The sequence below is a fragment of the Chrysemys picta genome, chromosome 11 (assembly GCF_011386835.1).
Source record: "Chrysemys picta bellii isolate R12L10 chromosome 11, ASM1138683v2, whole genome shotgun sequence".
In the NCBI taxonomy this organism is placed as follows: Eukaryota; Metazoa; Chordata; order Testudines; family Emydidae; genus Chrysemys; species Chrysemys picta.
In genome coordinates this window covers 53,582,269-53,594,381 of record NC_088801.1, presented here as the reverse complement: position 1 = coordinate 53,594,381, position 12,113 = coordinate 53,582,269, and positions in this window count along the sequence as shown.

The following is a 12,113-nucleotide window of genomic DNA, read 5'->3' as shown; positions in this document are numbered from 1 at the left end:
TTTGCACTATAGTTGACTCCTATCACACTTGACCATGCCTGACATTGAGAAAACCATGTCACATACAGATAATCAGGATTTAACAGTCTTTCTAGACAACCATTAAATGCTGATATTTATAAAAGTCCTACTTTCCCAGAACTAGTATAGCCAGTGCTATCCAAGGTCTAGACTGAATTGGGGATGGAAAAAAAAAAAGATCTTTAGGACTGGGTCCATTACATAAATACAGTGATCTAGGAAGACAGGAAAACCTTTTAGGATAACAATTCATAGCAGGCCAGGGGATGAGAAACACAAACTATTAACAGACAGAGGTTATTATTGGTGTCCTGAACATTAGTTTCTTTGTAGATGAACTTCTTAGGAACTGCACAAACACCTATTGGAGGAGAAGAGCCATGTAGCATGTAATTCAGACTCTTCTGTTCAGTAACTCATACTTCAAAATGAAATGCCTACACATCTTACACTGACTTCATGTTGGCCTCATTAGGACTATTCACATGGGCAACTTGGGTTTGTAGGCTCCGACCCTCTATTATAACTGTGTTAGAGGCTAGGGGTAAAATGCTGGATCCACTGAAGTCAGTGACAAAATTCCTGTGGAACCAGGATTTCACCCTCAGTGTGTAGTATACAGCTGGCTTCTTCTTCCCCTGCTGCTTAAAACAAATCCCTGAGCAATATAGCTGCTAAAAAACATGCTAGCTGTATTTGTGTTCAAAACTGATCATCAAAGAAAGTTGCACCTCCCTATCCCCACACCATAGGTTGGTATATATCTAACTTGCCATTCCAGACCTTCTGCCTGGTCTCACTTGCAGAATACACACATTTCTAAATCTATCCATCTATAAGTGACCTCAGCTTTCAGGTTTCTGTTTTGATCTTGTTCAGTGTGTTTGCAATAAGCTTTTCCAAGGTCATCTAAAGGGGTTTATTCTTCTATAGTGTTTGAATTGTAGGCTTCCATCTCACTTTGAGCTAGTAGTTAAAGCTCGGTCTTAAGGACAGCTATTTTTTTGTTTTTGCTAGAAATATGGCTTTTCAGCACCTTGGGATGAGAATGGAGGATGAAAAACAGTGAGTGCAAACACTGAAAAAGACTAGCAGCAGAAACTAAATGTGAATTTGCTGAATTTACCTTCGAGCTATAATGAGGTATTGCTTAAAATTAAGTTAAATTATGCAGCTGTTTCCTAGTATATTGTGCTAATGCATCCCAGAAATTATAATTTTCTGATTGGAGGACTATGTGGAGGAAATCATACCATTCCCTAGTCCTATAACAATTCATTTCATGATTTAAAAAGGAAGCCAGTGTTTTTGCAGCTGGCAGGAACAGGCAATAAAAGATGACAATCCAAGGAGGCCTGGTTAGTCACTGACACAATAAAACAATTCTGAACAAAAGCTGCAGAAGGAAAAAGGCTTGAAAGCACCACCACAAACACACAGCATCAGCTGATTAGTTTCTGTGATAAAAGACTATATGGGACTGGTAAGAGAAACAATTAAGTATGTTAAGTACAAGAATTGCTGTCAGACGTGTTACTGCAAAGCTAAGTGCTTGTAAATTTCATGCAACAGTTCACTCATCACTTTAAAACAGAAAAGCAAGGAATGAATCAGCTTTAAAGAAAAAAAAATCAAAGTTTACTGATTAGCAGTCTTCAAGGCTTTTGACTTCCATTTATTTTCTTAGGAAGTTTACCTGAATGTGGAATGAGTGAAAACAGAATCAGGATTTCAGGATTGGTCTTATTTAAATAGTAGAACAAAGGGAAAAAATGCAGTAATAATGTCTTCATTAGAAATGGGTTCATGGGAAAAAGATATACAAAGTGTGTATAGAAAGTAATTAAGTATGTTAATTGGAGCAGGTGGCTTATTATTATATCATTTGACCAGCCTGCTTTCTTGTAGCTATTTAAAATTCCAATCTGACAAATTCAAAAATCTGTACCACCCATTGTTCATAACTGCTTATGCAAAGACCATCCCACAAAAACAAAGCTCCAGATGAAGACACATAATAGCTTTTCAGAAAAAAAGAAAGCCTTTCAGTTAGCATCAATATTTCAAATTATCCCTTCATTCTAATATTCTTTTTGGATGATTCTTTTGTTTTAGTCAGCATTTCTTATTTAAAACAAGTTGAATCAGGGGGGAAATATTTGATTTCACTGAGTATGAATAACATAAAATGAGGTTGTGCCGTGCTTCATGACCATGCATATTTAAACATTTCCTATAAATACATGTAAAACTCATCTTTTAATATTGTGATAAAGCACTGCCTGGAAATAATGATATGGAAACATAAGAACGTATTCTTTGCAATCTGTCTTGCCTTTCCTAATGTGACTCCTCCCAGTACAGTCAATGAAAAGAGGAAGCAGGATTTGACACCTTAATTTTCTAGATTCATCTCATTCTGTTAAGCTACCTGTTAGTTAATTTATCATATTGAATTACAATATTATTCTTTATTAAGAGGCTTTATCTATAATTAGAGATTTTCAGGGTTCTGAACCTTTCTTACTATGTATCTGATCCAAAATTCAATAGAAAGAGTCCCACTAAAAGCGGTCACAATTTTTCCAACTAGCAATTTTTTCTTCAGATAATAGGGTTACATTGAAAAAATAAAATAATTTAACATTTTTTTAATATTCATCTTTTCCAAAACATACACAAAATAATAACAATTTTTCCCCAGATGAAAAATTCTATAGGGAAAATATCAACTGAATCTATTTCCCCATGTTAATTATCCTCACACCTTCTATGGATCATCTCGATTATCACTTCAAAAGTTTTTTTCTCCAGCTGATGATAGCTCATCTCAATTGATTGGCCTCTTACAGTTGGTATGGCTACTTCCATCTTTTCATGTTCTCTGTATGTATAGATTTCTTCTTTCTGTGTGTTCCAGTCTATGCATCCGATGAAGTGGTCTGTAACCCACGAAAGCTTATGCTCAAATAAATTTGTTAGTCTCTAAGGTGCCACAAGTACTCCTGTTCTTTTTTTTTTAAATCAAAGAGGCATCCAGTAGGTGTGTAGACTGAAAAGGGAGATGTAAAAGAGAAGTAAACTCAATTAAGTCTCCTGCCATTGCTCTTGGGCCAACTAAAAAAAAGTTCCCCATAAACAAATAAGGGGAGCAAAAAAACACTCCTGTACATACTTTTAAGGGAATTGTAAAAATGTACTCTCTCTCTAGAATTAAGAAGGCACAAATGCAATGAGATTATAGAATGCTTACAATGTCTTGCATGGGTGCTTCATCAGAAAACTGAAAATCAGTCAGTTATTTTAAAAGCTGCTACATTACATCAAGATTTCTCTTTCTTCCACCAAATGTGGAATTGTTTCCATTCCTGTTCCCTCACTATTCCAGCTTTGGATCAATGACAAATTTTCTTTATGCGTCAAAATGTCATGATTGTAAAGTCTGTTAGTTTGAACCACTATGAGGTTGAAATGGGAGCTTTAGGACTATTGAAAGGGTAGAGTAGACAGAAATGAAAATTGAAAGAGGCAAATAAATAAGAGAAGCTACATTTCCTAAGGCCTCACCATTTATGCCTGGGATATTCGTTGTAGTTAATGTTCTATATGGTTACTGCACCAACAAAATTGTAGAACAGTAGCAGAGGTTTGTGAGACTGAGATTATAAAACTCACTTCCATAAAAAAGTTAGCAAAAATTACCACTAATCCCAGGTCATACAGATCTACAACTAAAAACCATTTTCTTAAACCTGGATTTTCCAAAGCAAGCTCTACACACACATTTATACCCACTAACAAGAGAAAAAGAAAACAATCAGTCCATTGCACATTCGATCCTAGAGGTTGAGAGGGAAAGAGTGTGTTACGGTTCCTTTTTCAATTCTGTTGGAAGCTCTCTGATACTGTGCTGATGAGGACCATTCAAGTACCTAGTGATAGATTTAAAAAAAACTCCTGTTCTTTTGGTAGACAGCATGATACCTAATATTCTATAGTCTGCACTAGCTGCTGAGTTGTTTTCAGGAGCAATTTAAAACATTGCTTTTGACCTAAAAAGCTCCAAGTGATCTGCTATATAGAACACCTCATGGAGTGATACTGCATCACTTGAGGTCAGCTAAGGATCTTGACATAAAAACCTCGGGGTTTAAATGGGAGGAGTAGCTGGGTGTTTTGTGTGAAGGATCCTTGCTTCTAGAACTCACTACCTTCCTTCTTTCCCAATAGAACCTGATTCTGATGATCTGGGCCTGCTAGAAGAATCATTAATTTACACAGGCTTTTGACCGTGAGGGATATTTGGATGGGGGCTGGATTACTGTATGAAATTGGAATCCTTCAGCTGTCATTGTGCAAATAATGGACGATTATTATTTGATCAGGGCATTTTATAAATTGAAAATAACTAAAAAATATAGCAGTAATCCTATCTGCATATATCTCATAACAGTACCACATATAATACCTGCTATGCCCATTATACATTTGCCTTTTATATGTATATTGAGATGTGCATATACTTGTAGCATATTCATAAACAGTTAAAATATGAAAGCCATTATAATTGAAAACATTAGGTCAGTTGCTGATGACTTCCTCACACACACACACACACACACACACACACACACAAATCAAAACAAACAAAAGTCAGAAAATAATAATAAACAAACAACACTCCAGTCAGTTGTTGTTTAGCAAAGTTTTCCAGGATCTGTCTCTTATGCCTTGTTTCATCCATATATATTACCCCCTCACACACACACACAATTTTATACTTTGAAAATGGGCTTTTACAACTGAAGTGCTGATAGACCCTTAATGATAGTGAAACAAACAATCCTCTACAATCCATATTCAAAGAGAGAAATCTTTCATTACCTCTTCCCTTAGGGTGTATCTTAATGGTTATTCTAGTCATAGCAGTATGATAAATTAGAGAGTAATGCTATTGTGCCACTAAACTACCCAGCACTTTTTAAAAGCAATTATTCAAATGTTAAAAGCCATCTAAGTAGTAATAATTCTGGTGTGCAGTACAATACATTTTTTTCTTCCCTTAGGCGTAAGAAAGTTCCTTTGTTTACACAAAGTTCGAGGGTTGAAATTTTGGTTTCCAAGAAAGAAATTACTTGTCAGTACTAACATGCAAAATTGGATCCTTTCTTATAGTGAATCGCTGACACAGAACAATTGTTTTCTCTGCATTACCTAGTAGTTATTGTTTTGATTTGGTTTTTAAAACAAATGAATTGTGTGTCTTTGTATTTAATATGATTTATCAGCCTACATAATTCCACCAAAACTGTGAAAGTTACCTGTGCCTTAGGGTCTTACTCTCTATATGATTATGAGGTGAACATAAGGCGTTCCTAAGAACTCATAACTTATAATAGCTTATTGATAGAAATCAGTGTGTAACGGAAGCTGTGCCGTAACACAGAAGATAAAGTCTTTGAAATGGACTGTATTTTAAGTCAGATAGGTATAGCATCAACCCAAGAAACATTAACATAAATGCTAAGGATAGAAATCAGTGTCAAAGAAAGACATACTATAGGACCACCAAATGCTCAGTACTCTCCTATATCTGTAAAGGTGGATCAAATTTTGACTACTTCTTTGTAAAGGACTAATTAATTTTATTAGAGAGTAAGTAAATTCAGCTGTGAATGTTTGAGAATCTAATGACTTCCAGAGATTCAGAATGAATTCAGCAATAAAAGCTAATTAGAAGGGAAATGAATGCCTAAAATATCCCTGGTGTGCATAAAGAAAGAGTGTAAAGACCATTAATTGAAATTAAAATTTAACAGTAGCCTAATGCTGCATGACATAAAATTCCATCTGTTGTGTAGAGCCACTAAACAAAGGTACATGGGGAATAGCCTCTGTGCCTCTGCTTTTTGAGCTTTCAATGAATGTATTTTAATATGAAAACCATTTTACACACAGAGAAATCTGATGCACACACAGTCATTTGGATATGATGCTTCTTGTAATCCCTAAATTAAGGTGGGGGGTGGGAACTTTGTTAGATCAAGGAGAATTTTAATTAGAATTGTATTTTATTTTTTCACTTTTCTGTCTTTATAACCGAAGAGCTTGGGAGTGTGACCGTTTCATCATCTACATGCTATAAACGTTTGAACTAAATCCTTTTCAACAGCCATTTCATGGCTCAGAGAACACCCCTAACCCCCTTTCATTGTTCAGACATGATTCTGGAACATGACTGCAAAATGACTTAAACTTCCACCCTTCCAAGAAAACATTGAAGTCAATGGGACTATACACAGTGTGTAAAGTCTCTTCAAGACCTGGATCTTTTTGAGCATGTAAACTAGCGTTTTGGTGAATAAATTATAATGAATAATGCAGTCTACAATTTTTGCCTTATGTCCTGCTCTAGAACCATCCATGAACAGATCATAATTTCTTCAAATTTATGCATTATTCAGAGTGATTCACTAATTTCTTTAACTAATCCTCTATATATAGCTTGTTCACGTGCACTCTGTTGCAAATATTCAATGCCTGAAAACTGTGCTGTCATAGCTGGACAGAGATGTTACATCATACTTATGTGTTTCCTAATTGGATGAGTATAACTAGGATTACTTTTATTGTGATGCCTACAAGCAATCAACCCACCAATGACAAATAGGTTGTTCAGCAGACAGGGATACCTTAATTTGTTTGTTTATTTTGAAACAACCCAACGTTCAGATGATCAGGAATTACTGAGAATAATCAAGTTCTGCAATGAAAATCCCCTGGTTATACAAGTTGCTAAACAGTCTTCTTTCATGTTAGAGTGTAAACTCTTCAGAGTATAGACTGTCTACCTGGGTGTTTGTACAGTGCTTAGCACAGCAGAACTGTGATACTGATTGTGGCCTTTGTGTGCTATAACAAGAGAGATAAAAACAACAATGATAAAAAGAGGGTGCAAAGAAGAACCACAAAGAATGATCTTTGGGCTGGGAAAAAAGTGCCTTGTAGTGAGAGACCTAAGAAGCTCAGTCTGGTTTATCAAAAAGAAGATCAGGAGATTACTTGATTGCTGTGTGGAAATACATTCAAGAGGAGAAAACACCTTGAATTAAAGGGATCTTTAATCTAGCAGAAAAAGCTATGACAAGAACCAATGGCTAGAAGTTAAAGACAAAAAAATAGAATTTTATTTAGTCTAACACTGAAAGTGATTAACCAATGGAACAAACTACCAAGGGAAGTGGTGGATTCTCCATCTGTTGAAGTCTTAAGATTAGCACTGATGCCTTCCTGGAAGATATGTTAGTCAAACACAAGTTATTGGGCTCAATAAAGAAGTCATTGGATGAAATTCTATTGCCTGTGTTACACGAGAGGTCAGACTAGATGGTCTACTGATTTCCTTCTGAACGTAATCTCTCTGAATAATATAAATCTAAGAATTAGCTTTCCAGTGTAGATACTCAGAATTATGAATTTGAAACTTGCAGAACAAATGCAGAGAATCATCCACAGAGCATGATGAAATATGCTCAGCAACATGAGACTTCAATGCACACACTAAAATGAGGATTTGTTGGGGGAAAGTGGGCATGATGGGAGGAACAGGGCTTCAGAAGTAGGGTGTTGCCAGGGCATAAGAGTGAAATCCAGTGAATACTAACCATGTGTGGAGTAACCAATTACAGGATTTTCATCCATGCTGTGTGCCAACCAGTGGTAGAGTAACTCTCTAGAGTGTGTTTATGAATTGCAGTTAAGATAACCTGAGAGTAGGGGTAGCCAGGAAGAAAATCCAAGGAAACAGTGTCATGTGCAGCTGCCCAGTGTCTCAGAATGTATGCTGGGCACATTTTTGTTGCTGACCCATCAGCTTGTATTGCCCACTTCCTGAAGCTTAGTTTGCCTTATTTGTTAGCAACAAAGCAATATATAAAACCTTACAATTACTTTGATAATGATCAATTACTTTGATAATGATATCACGGCGCTGTGATCTCACATCCCTCATCTTCCCCTCTGCAGGACCAACCTCCCTATTGACTACCGTTTTCATTTTCTACTCAGAAACATCAGTATTACTTCAGATTTGACTCTGCAGCTGCTCTTCTAAAATGCTATTTTAGTTTTACTCTTCTGATAAAGAGATGTCCAAGTAAAATATCAGCATTTTATGCAAATCTGTCTTGTGTACGTACCTTTACTATTTCCAAAACATTCGCTTTGGATGCAAGATATACTGAATTTTATGCAATTGTAACAGCAGTGTATATTTCTATCCATAGGATATTTGCTGACTTTCAGAATTCTGATTAAAAAGTTCATAATTCAGCACATCTATAGTCTGAAGCATCTCAGATAGAGATGTGCTGTATCAACCTTCTTTAATTCCAGTCCCAGTAGTAGCTTCTTGTACTTAATTAATTATTGTAAGATATGTGTAGTCATTAAGGAGTTATCTGACAGCCTCTAGATGCACATTACCATCTCTCTGCAGCCAAGATGTTACGATAATATACATAATATTTATAAATATATGGTAAAAATGGCTATGGAATATATTGTAGGCTACTTGAGAAAACAACAGGAAAGCCATCTGTGTTTAAAATGGGATAACAAGAGGTGTAGCAGACAGGCTCCAAACTATGAAAGTAGAAATATCTGCCACTTAGTTATTTTTTTTGTCCTTGTTCACCTTGCAGACAATGACAAAATGCCCACTTTCCCCACTGCTGCTGCTACTGCGTTCAGGATGCACAGCTCATTTTCCCATCATTTGCCTGAAAAATGCTTTTCAAAATTGTGACTAATGAGTCACATTTAATAGTAATATTTTCAGTCATTTGTGTTTACACAAGTGTTGCATTCTCTTATGTGACTTGTATTTGAGTAGCAAGTGCTCCCAGTTACAAGGTGATTTCATTCATTGTATTCCCTTTTCAGTTTTAAGTTCAAAGAGTGTGTTGTTCAATTCAAAACATTGTTGTAGCATAGCTCAGGAAATTCTCCAAAAATACCACTTCACAAATTATTTCATGTATATGGTATATTGGAAGCTGTTTAAAAATGACTAGCTCCACGTTAAGTGTGGGGGATTTCCTGGTCCTGCTTGTAGGCTGAGGGGGCACCAAGAGAAGCCAGGCAGTCTGAGTCAGTGAGCAGACTGCCAGTCTGGAAAGAAACAGCTTTAAGCAAGGAGGCAGTAGGTGTTGTGCCTTGCTACCTTAGGGAGCAGCCTGTTTTCTCTCTTCCTCTCTATTTTTGAGTTCTAGTGTATTATCATTCTGAAACTGAAGAAATAAATGAGTGTTATGTTGAAACCTTCCAGCACAACTTTTTATTTTTATCTAAATTCTCTGTGGGTATGTTGTGAACATAACAATGTACAGTGCATTTCACATTTCTAAATTGCAATGAAAACCTCAGATCCAAATGTTCAAACTTCAGTGCCTGAAGTTTGTTGCCTACTCCAACACTTATAAGTTGTCTGAAGTCCATGGAAATTGTTTATTTGGAAACTTCACTATCAATGTGGGTGCATAATACTGCTAGTTGAAAAAATAGCATCTATTTAGATCAGCTCATAAGCGGATTGAAAAATAGCAAATATTTTACCAAAAAAAGTCAATGTTATTTTATAGAAAAAATTCATTTAAATTTTGAAAAAAGCAACTCATCTCCAGTGATTGATTTTAGGCAGCCCAAGAAGACCAAGGTTTGAAGATCTTTGATCTACTAGAAATTGTTAATAGCTACTTCAAGGAGATCCTGTTTCCAACTTACCTTTAAAGATTGATTATTTGGTTCCTGCTCAAGAAACCTACATTTGATGTTGAGAATCTGGCCAAATATCATCTAATCTGCTATTTTCGTTTGCACTTACTGAAAAGACAATTCTGAGTACCTCTGAAGGTAAGGAATATGTTTTTAACAGTGAGGATAATTAGCCATTGTGACAATTTATCGAAGGATGTGGTGGATTCTCTATCGCTGGTAATTTTTAAATTAGGATTTGATTCCCCCCCCCCCCCCCCCAAAGATACGTTCTAACTCAGGAATTATTTTAGGGAAGTTCTATGACTTGTGTTATACAGGTGGTCAGACTAGATGATCCCAGTGGTCCCTTCTGATCTTGGAATATATGAATCTATGAAAAAACAAAAAATACTAGATAAATCTAATCCCTCAATTCCTTTCAATACACTGACCGAAAAATGGCACAGGGCAGCATTTATTGGAAAGGGGGAGATGTGAAAGCTGAGAGAGGCTCCCATTGTGTACGCTCCTGGACACAGCACAGGGCATGTCAGTGTGGAATGTGATCCACAGAGATTACTACATTGAAAATATGTTTTTTAAAAGTCTGAAATTTTATTTCACTATCAAATGTGTGGGGTATTATTTTAAAATGTAATAATAAGAAAGTATTATGTAAAGGAGATTTAGGTACTGGTAAAATTCCACATGACCAGCAGATATTGAGAAATAAGAAATTAACACATCAAACACCAATGTCTTTGCAAACATATATGGATCATTCACTGGCTGGAAATATTTTCTATTTCATTATCCAGCAGCAGAATATTAATGTTAGTCAAACCACAAAAGGCTCAGATTACGGATTTGGTTAGGATGAGCATTTAGAAGTTGGGAAGTTCATCTAAATCTGATCTGATATAAACTTCTTCACTCTGCAACATTAGGCTGGAAATTCTGTGACTTAACAACCTACAATAACCCAGAAAGAGTCATTCTGTTTTTCAAAGAATTTACCCCTCCTACTAATGGCTTGGCTAATTTACGACTAGAACATGGGCAGCATGGCTGAAAAGATGGCAATAGCCCAGCTTTAAGATCACATCTAAACTAACACCATTTATGAGACAATTCGTGTGGCATTTTAATTTTACCTCACAACAAAATGGAAGCCACTAGTTTGAAAATGACCTTTTATCTGCACACCTACATTAACTTGATAACAGCACACTCTTGTCTCAGGCTATTGAACAAAGCTGATTAGAAAATACTATGTATTTTCCATAATCTTTTAAAATGTTGTTGGTTTTTTTTTTTTTTTTTTTTTGCTGAATTGGTCCAGTTTTTTGATAGAAAACCAAAAGCTGAAAAAAGTTCAATTTAACTTATCCACAAAAAAACAACCAGCCTACCAACAACACAAACTCCTTTAGAAAAAAAAAAGGATGCTTTTATTTTAAAAAGATCTAATGAAAAATGTACTTCTGATTTTGGTGTATTTTAAATAGAGGATCATGGATTGTGTGTTCATGTTTGGAAACCACCGATTTAATATTTTAAAAGTCTTATTTCTTAAAACATACACAGTTTGCTATTGTGTGTGCATGTGTTGATCCAGGACACATGTAGTTCTGAGTCAACCCACTATTGTAACCTGCCCCAGCAATTAAGTAGCATCATTCACTGCTATCATTTCAGCTACCATGGTAATGCTGATTAAATATACAGGTTATTTTACAATTGTAGTTGAACCTGAGGAAATAATTGCCAGTTTGATTACGTGTCTAAGTGGAACTGAGGTTTCAGTCTCTCAGAATGTAATAAAATTGCATTCTACAAAAGCAAGGGTGATTTTGATCAGCTCATATAATTTGCTGAATGGTATAGCAAGACTTGCAATTCTATTCTGATGAGAGGACTGTGAAGCCAGTTACCAGGAACCTTGAGGTTATACTAGATATGCAATGTAAAAGCTGTGCAGAAAGTACTACTGCCATGATTAAGTTCAGCTTTTCTTATGATAGTAGTGTTCTTCTATTGGATTGTGGGGCAGCAGGGGAAGACAAAGTTCCCCTGCATACTGTTTCTAAAAGAGCCATATAGATATATATCGGATGCATTGGAAATCACTGTAAACTTAATAAGTTACTAAATGTAACACTACAAGTTTGGCAAAAATATTAGGCCAACATTTTGAAGCTTGGGCGCTTACAGTTAGATAGTTGACTAGAAGTGGCCTGATTTGCAAATGTACTGAGCATCTTCAGCTTCCATTGACGTCAATGGGGCTGTGTTAATGTGTACCAGCGGAGAATCTGGCCCACTGCCTACTCCAA